The sequence below is a fragment of the Equus caballus genome, chromosome X (genome assembly GCF_041296265.1).
Source record: "Equus caballus isolate H_3958 breed thoroughbred chromosome X, TB-T2T, whole genome shotgun sequence".
Taxonomy (NCBI): domain Eukaryota; kingdom Metazoa; phylum Chordata; class Mammalia; order Perissodactyla; family Equidae; genus Equus; species Equus caballus.
Genome location: NC_091715.1, coordinates 135,255,773 through 135,265,676, shown reverse-complemented (window position 1 = coordinate 135,265,676; position 9,904 = coordinate 135,255,773). Strand labels below are relative to the sequence as shown.

Genomic DNA, 9,904 nt, shown 5'->3' with positions numbered 1-9,904 from the left:
TCTACATCTGATATATCTTCTCCTCTTCATTTCCACCACTAATGCTCTATTTCAGGCTATTGCCTCTCTGCATCCAGACTTCAAGCTGTCCAATAATCCTGTCCACTGGCACTCACTTCATCGACTCAAAGCTGTACTTCTCAAACTGTTTCAATTAAAGATAATTCTGAGGAATGTTAATAAGTGGTATACTTTTTTGAAAAGAGAGTTGTCATATGTTATTAGAAAACGCTGGGTTAAACAAAGTAAAATATGTTTCTTTATTACAGGACTTTTCAGAGCCTCTAGATGTTAACTTACATTATGAATCTTGAATATAACATTTAATCCCATAGGGACAAGGATTTGTTGGCCTTCTTCATTGGCATATTTACATAAGTCATATGTGCCCCTCAAATAATATGTGCTCAATAAATATAATTTGAATGAATAAAATAATGAAAGATGGATATATTGTAAACAGCATTTTCCACTTTTATGTAACTATAAGAACGTTTTTGTAATCAAGTTACATCTCAAGGGAGCAGTGTCTGTGAAATATTTTCTATGAAACATTGCTCTAAAGTATAGTTTCTTAACCTTGGCACTAATGATGTTTTGGGCCAGATAATTCTTTATGGCAAGGGGCCTATCCTGCACATTGTACAATGTTTAGCAGCCAATTGGCCTCTACCTTGTAGATCCCAGTAGCACCAACGCCCTCATTTATGACAATCAAAAATGTCTCCAGACATTGGCAAATGTGCCCAGATGAGGAGGGGCAAAAACATCCCTGATTAGGAAACACTGGTCCAAAATATATTTGGGGCTTACTAGTCTCCAGCTCAAAAACTTTCACAACATCTTCATTGCCTATGAAATTAAGTCCAAATTCCTCAGACTGATATCCAAGTTCACTCTTTGCCCTGAATTTTATGGGGACTTATTCACACACACACACACACACACGCACACAATCTACTGTAGGAACTAGGCAATCCGGGAGGTAGCACATACTAAAAAAGGGCGTACCTCACTTAATGCAATTCTAATTCTGACATCATCTCAGCCTATCACAGATATCATCACTCCCTCCTTCTCTACCCCACAGCTCCAGCTGTTCAAATGTTTATCTGAACACTTTAAATTTTTTTTTTTACGGTATGCACTATTCAAGGTTGCCCTTGATATTCTTCCATATTCTGATTTCACTTAAGTACAAACATTTTAAAGAATACTGCGTGATTATCCTTGCTGCTATATCTCACTAGGGGAACCCTCAACTTTTGTATATGACCAGACATATAATTGCCTAATCAATACGCAAAAATTTGAGTGTCTATTATGTGCTAAGTGCTGTGCACTCTGCCAGGGTTACAACAATTACTGAAACATATTTCCTTCTTTCAAGGAATTTACACGCTAGTGAATAATGAATTGAGATAAGTGCTATGTCAGAGGCAAACACCAAGAGGCAGAGAGCTTCAAAGGGAGGAAGGATGAACTCAGTGTTTGGGATCCTGGCAGGTAGTATAGAGGGGATAGCGAGAATGCTGAGTCCTGAACGATGAGGCAGTGTCGATGCAACATTCAAAGAGTGGCCGTTCACTTCAGGCCTTGTGAAGAGCATATTCACAGATATGAAGGCAAGATTCTGCTTTAAAGAGTTGCTGTTGTTCAGTGCTGGCTGAATTTGGTCCTTGTGGTATTTCTCCCCTAAGGTGAAAAGGAGACTGAAGTTACCCAAGAATTATTGCCCAGGCTTGTCTTCTTCTCACTCAGCTGCATGTAGATCTTGCCTTTATGCTTGCCAATGTTGGGCAGGATATCTAGATACATTACTAGAACATGGCGAGATAGGATGCTACTAGATCAGTGGGGTGGGGATGGGAGTGAAGGTGGCAGTGATCATGGCAGAATCAAGGTGTTTTTCTCAAAAAGGTGTGTGCTGGCCATGACAAAAACTTTCCCCTCTTGTCATCATAGATGAGGCTTTTGCTCAGGGACAGCAAACCAACTCAATAAACTTAAACAAAAGAAAGTGTACCATATACTACAGCGGTTTTTAAGGTTAAAAACAACAACAGCTCAAGAGAAATTTTCTCTAGCCCAACAATGAGGGAATGTCCATTAGCAAATGTTTCCATGTTGGAAGCAATTTTCAAATGCTCCTTAAATATCCCACCGATGGTATATGCAAATGAGTATTTTACCTGAATGTTCACTAATGTAGTGGAAGCTGAATAGACAAAGCAAATGAAATATAGAATTTATCAAGTAGCCATTATTGTGTTTTCTATATTTTTAAACAATTTTCTCCAAAATGCTTAAAGTGGAAATAGACTTGTATTTGCAAAAATCTTGCTCAACTTTATTATGCCAAGATAGGAATTTGACATATTTTTTTGGGACACATCTTAGCTTAAAGGAAATGAAGCTGTGGATTCAGAGGAAAATGGCATTTTGGTATCTGCTGCTTTTATTATTTTGTGGGAAATTTTCTCCATTGAGTATCTGCTACAGAAACTATTTACTGCCTATAGATGGCACAGAGGTTTCATCTTGTGTGAAGATTCTGAGTTATTGATAGTGGGTCCTTCAAATTCTGTGTAGATAAGGAAAGAAGGCCAAGTTTGATTAGTGATGTCTGTCATGGGCACAGGCTAAGGAGTAATTGCCATACCAGAAAAATTGCCATATCAACTATGTTTTCTTGATCTAGTGCCTAGATTCTAAGCCAGTCTAGGCCTTTTGTCCATTTCAAATAAGATTGAAATTATCAACATATTTGTCTCGATTTATCATCTGAAATTATAGAGTTATGAATAATAACCTATATTTTTAAACATAGTGATCTTCCATAAACCCATAACCCTATCTTTTAAATGTGCACGTTACTTGCCAGTACTTGTCCATAAATCAATATTTAATACAGGAGTACATGTGGCATTTTCACTGCTGCATTTTTATATAAATTTAGATCATAAATATTTTCATTTTGCCAAATAGTTTCCCAGGCCATTGTTTAAGTGACTAGTTTCCAACTTTCTGATTAGTTGTTTTGTTACTAGATAGGCCCACCTAAAGGAATTTTAGGATGGGTTCACTTAGGATCCTTACCAAAGCATGTGAATTTTTCCTTCATCTTTATACTTGAATTGGTTTCTAAAATTCTGTTTTCATTAATGTATTTGAGGAAAAAGACATTTTACAAAATCTGGATGAATTAATTTTCAATAAATACTTATATATTTGCATATTATATATTTATATATTGTGTATTTACATAAATATACATTTTATATTATATTCATATAAGTACGTGTGTTTATATAAATGTATGCAAACACATATACATACATACACGTTGAAAATTCTAAGTATCATCACTTAGGCAAATCACATTTTCAAAGTTAAGAACCTCTCTGTACAAAACAAATATAATGCCTGCATTTATAGGTGTTCTATTCGTCTTTGACTCTAATCCATTCTTCAGACGTCTACCAAATTGACCTAAACAAACCCTAGACATACAGAACCCCAAGAATTAAGATGTATTTGGTCATTTCCTTAATCCAAATGAAGCCTGGCAGTCCCAGCCTTCCATAACCCAGCATGAAGCTCCTGCTTCTACTTGGCTTATGCTTCTCCCTATGTGAACTATTCACCCCTGATAAACAGGCCTGTTTACTGTACTGCAAACACAGTGTTGACTCATCTTTGCTGCTTCTGCTTCTGCCGCTTTTCCTCCATTGGAATCTTCCCTGTTCTACTTGGCTTGTGGAAATCCTACTTGTGCTTCAACTAGCAGCTTCTCCAGGTCATTTTCCCTGACTAACCTAACCTTTAGAAACTGCTCTCTTTTCTTGGTTGCCTCATTGAAAAGAACATCTGTTACTTTTCAGAATTTATTATTTTTTTACTAGATTACAGTATCCTCAAGGGAAATCTCCCCCCAAAAACTGTGCAACACCTTGCAATGATCCACGCTAAGTTAGCGACTTGCTATCAGTGAACCTCAAACTCCCAAGTCGGATCAACAACTATACTTCCTGAAACAAACTGGCAGGACAGTTTCTTCAACAATTATGAGTGCTTCTCAGGCTTAGTGGACCATCGTTCTATGCAGAGGTACTGCAGTTGCCTCTGTGTTGGCTGTTGTGTTACCAGCATTCTGGGGAATGTTAGTCTTTCACTACCAGACGCTGAAGAAAGTGAAATCTCTGTTTCCTTCTTTGCTTTGTAATGAGAGATCCATTTTCAATAAAATGACAGCATACTCAGGCAGCTGAACAGCTGTTATGGTGGCAATGGGCTAACATCACCCGCAGCAACTATCACCGTGTACTGGGTAGCAGCAGTGATTACGCCAAATGCAGATAAAATTTACTGAAATTAACAGAACTTAAAACTGCTGCCAACAATTTAGGGCTGAACAATTTGTTTTAGACCTGATATGCCTTCAGTGGAATTTTCCCTAACCTCTGAATTTCTTAGTTGTAAAATCTTCTCTGTCAATTTCCTCTTTTGCTTATTTACACTGACCCACAGTCAGCCCCAGCTTTTCTCTCACTATAAGAATGGTGATATTGGACACTAGTGTGAAGTTTGTGTGACTGCAGCTAAGGCTCACTGATTTGGCACACAAAGATGTGGGGGAATTCTTGCATGCTCTTTTCAGAAAACCATGGATTTGACCTTTGGATATCACACCTGTGAAACACTTTCACAGTATAGATCTCCTTCTCACTGTTTTGTGAGCTTCACTGGAAGAACTAGTTTCTTCCCAGGTCTTTCTACTTGCTTCTCTGAACCAGCATTCTTGATGGGACATGGCAGGGCATGAGAAGAAGAAGCTCCAACGGTGACTTGTAAAAATGAAGGTAACTTCTTGTTTTAGTGAGTGTTCCTTTTTTCTTGTATTTAAAAGTTCAATAATGTTTCATTGAAAAACTCGTATTATGTCACTTCTTTGTTGAGCATTTCTCTGTAAATCATTGTTTCAAGGAGCAATTGAGGGTGCATTGAATAATAGAATATCAGTTGTAGCTTTAGGCCACAGTTTACTGACTAGTAAAATGAAAGGGTTGAAATAGATCTCTCAGCTTCTTTCCTTCTCTACTATCATTGTAATGGAATATTTAAGTATGGGCTAGCTTTAACTGTAAATTATAATAGTCATCACTAACAGAAGGAATCTGAGTATATTCTGTACACCGCACATAGGTGTATATAAAACTATTACATTAGGACTTTATTTGAATTCATAATAGTTTACATCATTGTGAAATTTCAGTTGTACATTATTTCTTGTCTTTCACCACATAAGTGCTCCCCTTCAACCCCTGTGCCCACCCCCTATCCCCTTTCTCCTGATAACCACTGAACAGTTTTCTTTGTCCATGTGTTTGTTTATATTTCACATATGAGTGAAATCATCTGATATTTGTCTTTCTCAGTCGGGCTTATTTCGGTTAGCATAATTCCCTCAAGGTCCATCCATGTTGTTGTGAATGGGGTGATTTTGTCTTTTTATGGCTGAGTAGTATTGCACTGTATATATACACCACATCTTCTTTATCCAATCATCAGTTGATGGGCACTTGGATTGTTTCCATATCTTGGCTATTGTGAACAGTGCTGCGATGAACATAGTGCTACATGTGTTACTTCGGATTGTTGATTTCAAGTCGTTTGGGTAGATACCTAGTAGTGGGATAGCTGGGTCATATGGTGGTTCTATTTTTAGTTTTGTGAGGAATCACCATACTGTTTTCCATAGGGGCTGCACCAGTTTGCATTCCCACCCACAGTGTTTGAGGGTTCCCTTTTCTCCACACCTTCTCCAGCATTTGTTATTTTTAGTCTTAGTGATTATAACTATTTTAACAGGCATAAGGTGGTGTCTTAGTGTAGTTTTGATTTGCATATCCCTGATGATTAGTGATGTTGAACATCTTTTTGTGTGTTTATTGGCCATCTATATATCTTCTTTGGAAAAATGTCTGTTCACATCCTCTGCCCATTTTTTGATTGGGCTGTTTGTTTTTTTGTTGTTCAGTTATGTGAGTTCCTTATATATTATGGAGATTAACCCCTTATGGGATATATGATTTGCAAATATTTTCTCCCAATTGGTGGGTTTTCCTTTTGTTTTGATCCTAGATACTTTTGCCTTGCTGAAGCTCTTTATTCTGATAAACTCCCACTTGTTTATTTTTTCTTTTGTTTCCCATGTCTTCTCAAGGAAAGATTTAAAGATGCTTTTAAATTCGATGTCAAAGAGTGTACTACATATATTATTTTCCAGGAGTTTAATAGTTTCCGGACTTATCTTCAATTCTTTGATCCATTTTGCGTTTATTTTTGTGTATGGCATGAGATAATGGTCTACCATCATTCTTTTGCATGTGGCTGTCCAGTTTTCCCAACCCCATTTATTGAAGACACTATCTTTTCTCCATTGTATGTTCTTGGAAGCTTTGTTGAAGATTAGCTGTCCGTAGATGTGTGGTTTTATTTCTGGGCTTTCAGTTCTGTTCCATTGATCTGTGTGCCTGTTTTTGCACCAGTACCATGCTGTTTTGATCACTATGGATTTGCAGTACATTTTGAAGTCAGGGATTGTAATACCTCCAGCTTTGTTCTTTTTCTCAGTATTGCTTTAACAATTCAGGGGCTTTGGTTGCCCCCTATGAATTTTAGGATTCTTTGTTCTACTTCTGTGAAGAATGTCATTGGGATTCTGATTGGGATGGCATTGAGTCTGTAGATCCCTTTGGGTAGTATGGACATTTTAACTATGTTTATTCTTCCAATCCATGTGTATGGAATCTCTTTCCATCTCTTTATGTCATTATCTATTGCTTTCAATAATGTCTTATTGAATTCTTTTTTTTTTTTTTTTTTTTGAGGAAGATTAGCCCTGAGCTAACTGCTGCCAATCCTCCTCTTTTCACTTAGGAAGACTGACCCTGAGCTCACATCCATGCCCATCTTCCTCTACTTCATATGCAGGATGCCTACCACAGCATGGCGTGCCAAGTAGTGCCATGTCCGCACCTGGCATCTGAAACGGCGAACCCTGGGCCACCAAAGCAGAATGTTAGCACTTAACCTCTGTGCCACCAGGCAGGCCCTGGAATTGTATTCTTGAGTTCTCTTTCTATAAGTTCATTATTAGAGTACAGCAACGCAACTGATTTTTGTAAGTTGATTTTGTACTGCACAACTTTGCTGTAGTTGTTAATTATTTCTAATAGTTTTATGATGGATTATTTATGGTTTTCTATATATAAAATCATGTCATCTGCAATTAGTGAGAGTTTCACTTCTTCATTCTCTTTTGGATTCCTTTTTTCTTTCTCTTGCCTAATTGCTCTGGCAAGAATCTCTAGTACTATGTTGAATAAGAGTGGTTATAGTGGGCATCGTTTTCTTGTTCCTGTTCTCAGAGGGATGGTGTTCAGTGTTTCCCCATTTAGTATGATGTTGGCTGTGAGTTTTTCATATATGGCCTTTATTATGTTGAGATAATTTCCTTCTATCCCCATTTTGATAAGAGTTTTTATCACAAATGGCTGTCGGATCTTGTCAAATACTTTCTCTGCATCTATTGAGATGATCATGTAGATTTATTCCTCATTTTGTTAATGTGGTGTATCACATTGATTGACTTGCGGATGTTGAACCATCCCTGCATCCCTGGAATAAATCCCACTTGATCATAGTGTATGATCTTTTTTTTTATTTATTAATGTTATGATAGATTACAACCTTGTGAGATTTCAGTTGTACATTTTTGTTAGTCATGTTGTGAGTACAAAAATATGGAACGCTTCATGAATTTGCATGTCATCCTTGTGCAGGGGCCATGCTAATCTTCTCTGTATCGTTCCAATTTTAGTAGATGTGCTGCCAAAGCGAGCACTAGTGTATGATCTTTTTGATGTATTGCTGTATCCAGTTTGCCAATACTTTGTTGAGGATTTCTGCATCTAAGTTCATCAGCGATATTGGCCAGTAATTTTCCATTTTTTTGTCTTGTCCTTGTTAGGTTTTGGTATCAGAGTGATGTTGACCTCATAGAATGTGTCAGGAAGCGTTCCATCTTCCCTAATTTTTTGGAATAGCTTGAGAAGGATAAGTGTTAAATCTTCTCTGACAGTTTGGTAGAATTCCCCAGGGAAGCCATCTGGTCCTGGGCTTTTATTCTTTGGGATACTTTTGATTACTGTTTCAATCCTTTACTTCTGATTGATCTATTCAGATTCTCTATTTGTTCATGATTCAGCTTTAGGAAGTCTAAGAATTTATCCATTTTCTCTAGATTGTTCATTTCTTTGGCACATAGCTTTTCATAGTATTCTCTTATAATCCATTGCATTTCTGTGATATCCGTTGTTATTTCTCCTCTTTCATTTCTAATTTTATTTATCTGAGCTTTCTCTCTTTTTCTCTTTGTAAATCTGTCTAGGGGTTTGTCAATTGTATTTATCTTCTCAAAGAACCAGCTCTTTGTTTCATCGATCCTTTCTACTGCCTTTTTGTTTCAATAGCATTTATTTCTGCTCTGATTTTTATTATTTCTCTCCTTCTGCTGACTTCGGCCTTTGTTTGTTATTTTTCTAATTCAGTTAGGTTTAGTTTGAGATTGCTTATTCGGGATTTTACTTGTTTGTTAAAGTAAGCCTGTGTTGCAATGAATATCCCTATTAATAGAACTTTTGCTTCATCCCATGTGAGTTGGTATGATATGTTTTCATTTTCATTTGCCTCCAGATATTTTTTGATTTCTCCTTTAATCTTTTCAATGATCCACTGCTTTTTCAATGGCATGTTGTTTAGTATCCACATCTTTGTCCCTTTCTCAACATTTTCCTTGTAATTAATTTCTATCTGTATAGAATTGTGATTGGAAAGGGTGCTTGTTATTATTTCAAAATTCTTAAATTTATTGAGGCTTACCTTGTTTCTCAACATATGGTCTATCCTTGAGAAGGTTCTGTGTACACTTGAGAAGAATGTGTATTCTGCTGTTTTTAGATGGAGTGTTATATATATGTCTATTAAGTCCAACTGGTCTAGCTTTTCATTTAATTCCACTGTTTCCTTGTTGAAATTCTGCCTGGATGGTCTATCCATTGATGTGAGTGGAGTGTCGAGGTCCTCTACTATTATTGTGTTATTATTAATGTCTTCTTTTAGGTTTGTTAGTAGTTGCTTTATGAACTTTGGTACTCCTGTGTTGGGTGCATAGATATTTATGTGTTATTTCTTCTTGATGGAATGTCCCTTTGATCATTGTATACTGCCCCTCTTTGTCTCTCTTTACCTGTCTTATCTTGAAGTCTACTTTGTCTGATATAAATATCGCAACATCTGCTTTCTTTCATTTGCCCTTAGCTTGGAGTATCATCTTCCATCCCTTCACTCTGAGCCGGTTTGTCATTGGAGCTGAGATGTGTTTCCTGGAAGCAGCATATTTTTGGGTCTTGTTCTTTACTCCACCTCACCACTCTGTGTCTTTTTATTGGAGAATTCAATCCATTTACCTTTAGAGTGATTATCAATATATGAGGACTTAATGCTGCCATTTTATCACTTGTTTTCTGGCTCTCCTGCATTTCCTTTGTTTCTCACCCTGTGTATTTTGGTCTACCAGTCAAGCTATGTAGTTTTTTATGTTGTATTTCTTTGTTTTCTTCTCATTTATTATTTCTGTCTCTGTTCTGACTTTTTGCTTTGTGGTTACCATGAGGTTTGTATTCGAAATCTTCAGGATAAGATAGTCCCTTTTCTGATGGCCCATTGTTTCCTTAGACTAAACCAATTCAGTCTCTTTCCTCTTCCCCTCCTAAGTTGTTTTTCTCACATCTTATTCCATCTTGTGTCATGAATTTGTGGTTAAAATGACAAGATTATC

General features: G+C 36.9%; 1 non-coding gene across 1 annotated transcript; it reads right to left on the bottom strand.

Moving 5' to 3' along the window:
- Nucleotides 1–7,802: 7,802 nt before the first annotated feature.
- On the bottom strand, nucleotides 7,803–7,909 carry LOC111771667 (U6 spliceosomal RNA). The gene has a single exon (XR_002805595.1). It is a non-coding gene; the product is annotated as a U6 spliceosomal RNA (small nuclear RNA).
- Between the last annotated feature and the right edge of the window lie 1,995 nt (nucleotides 7,910–9,904).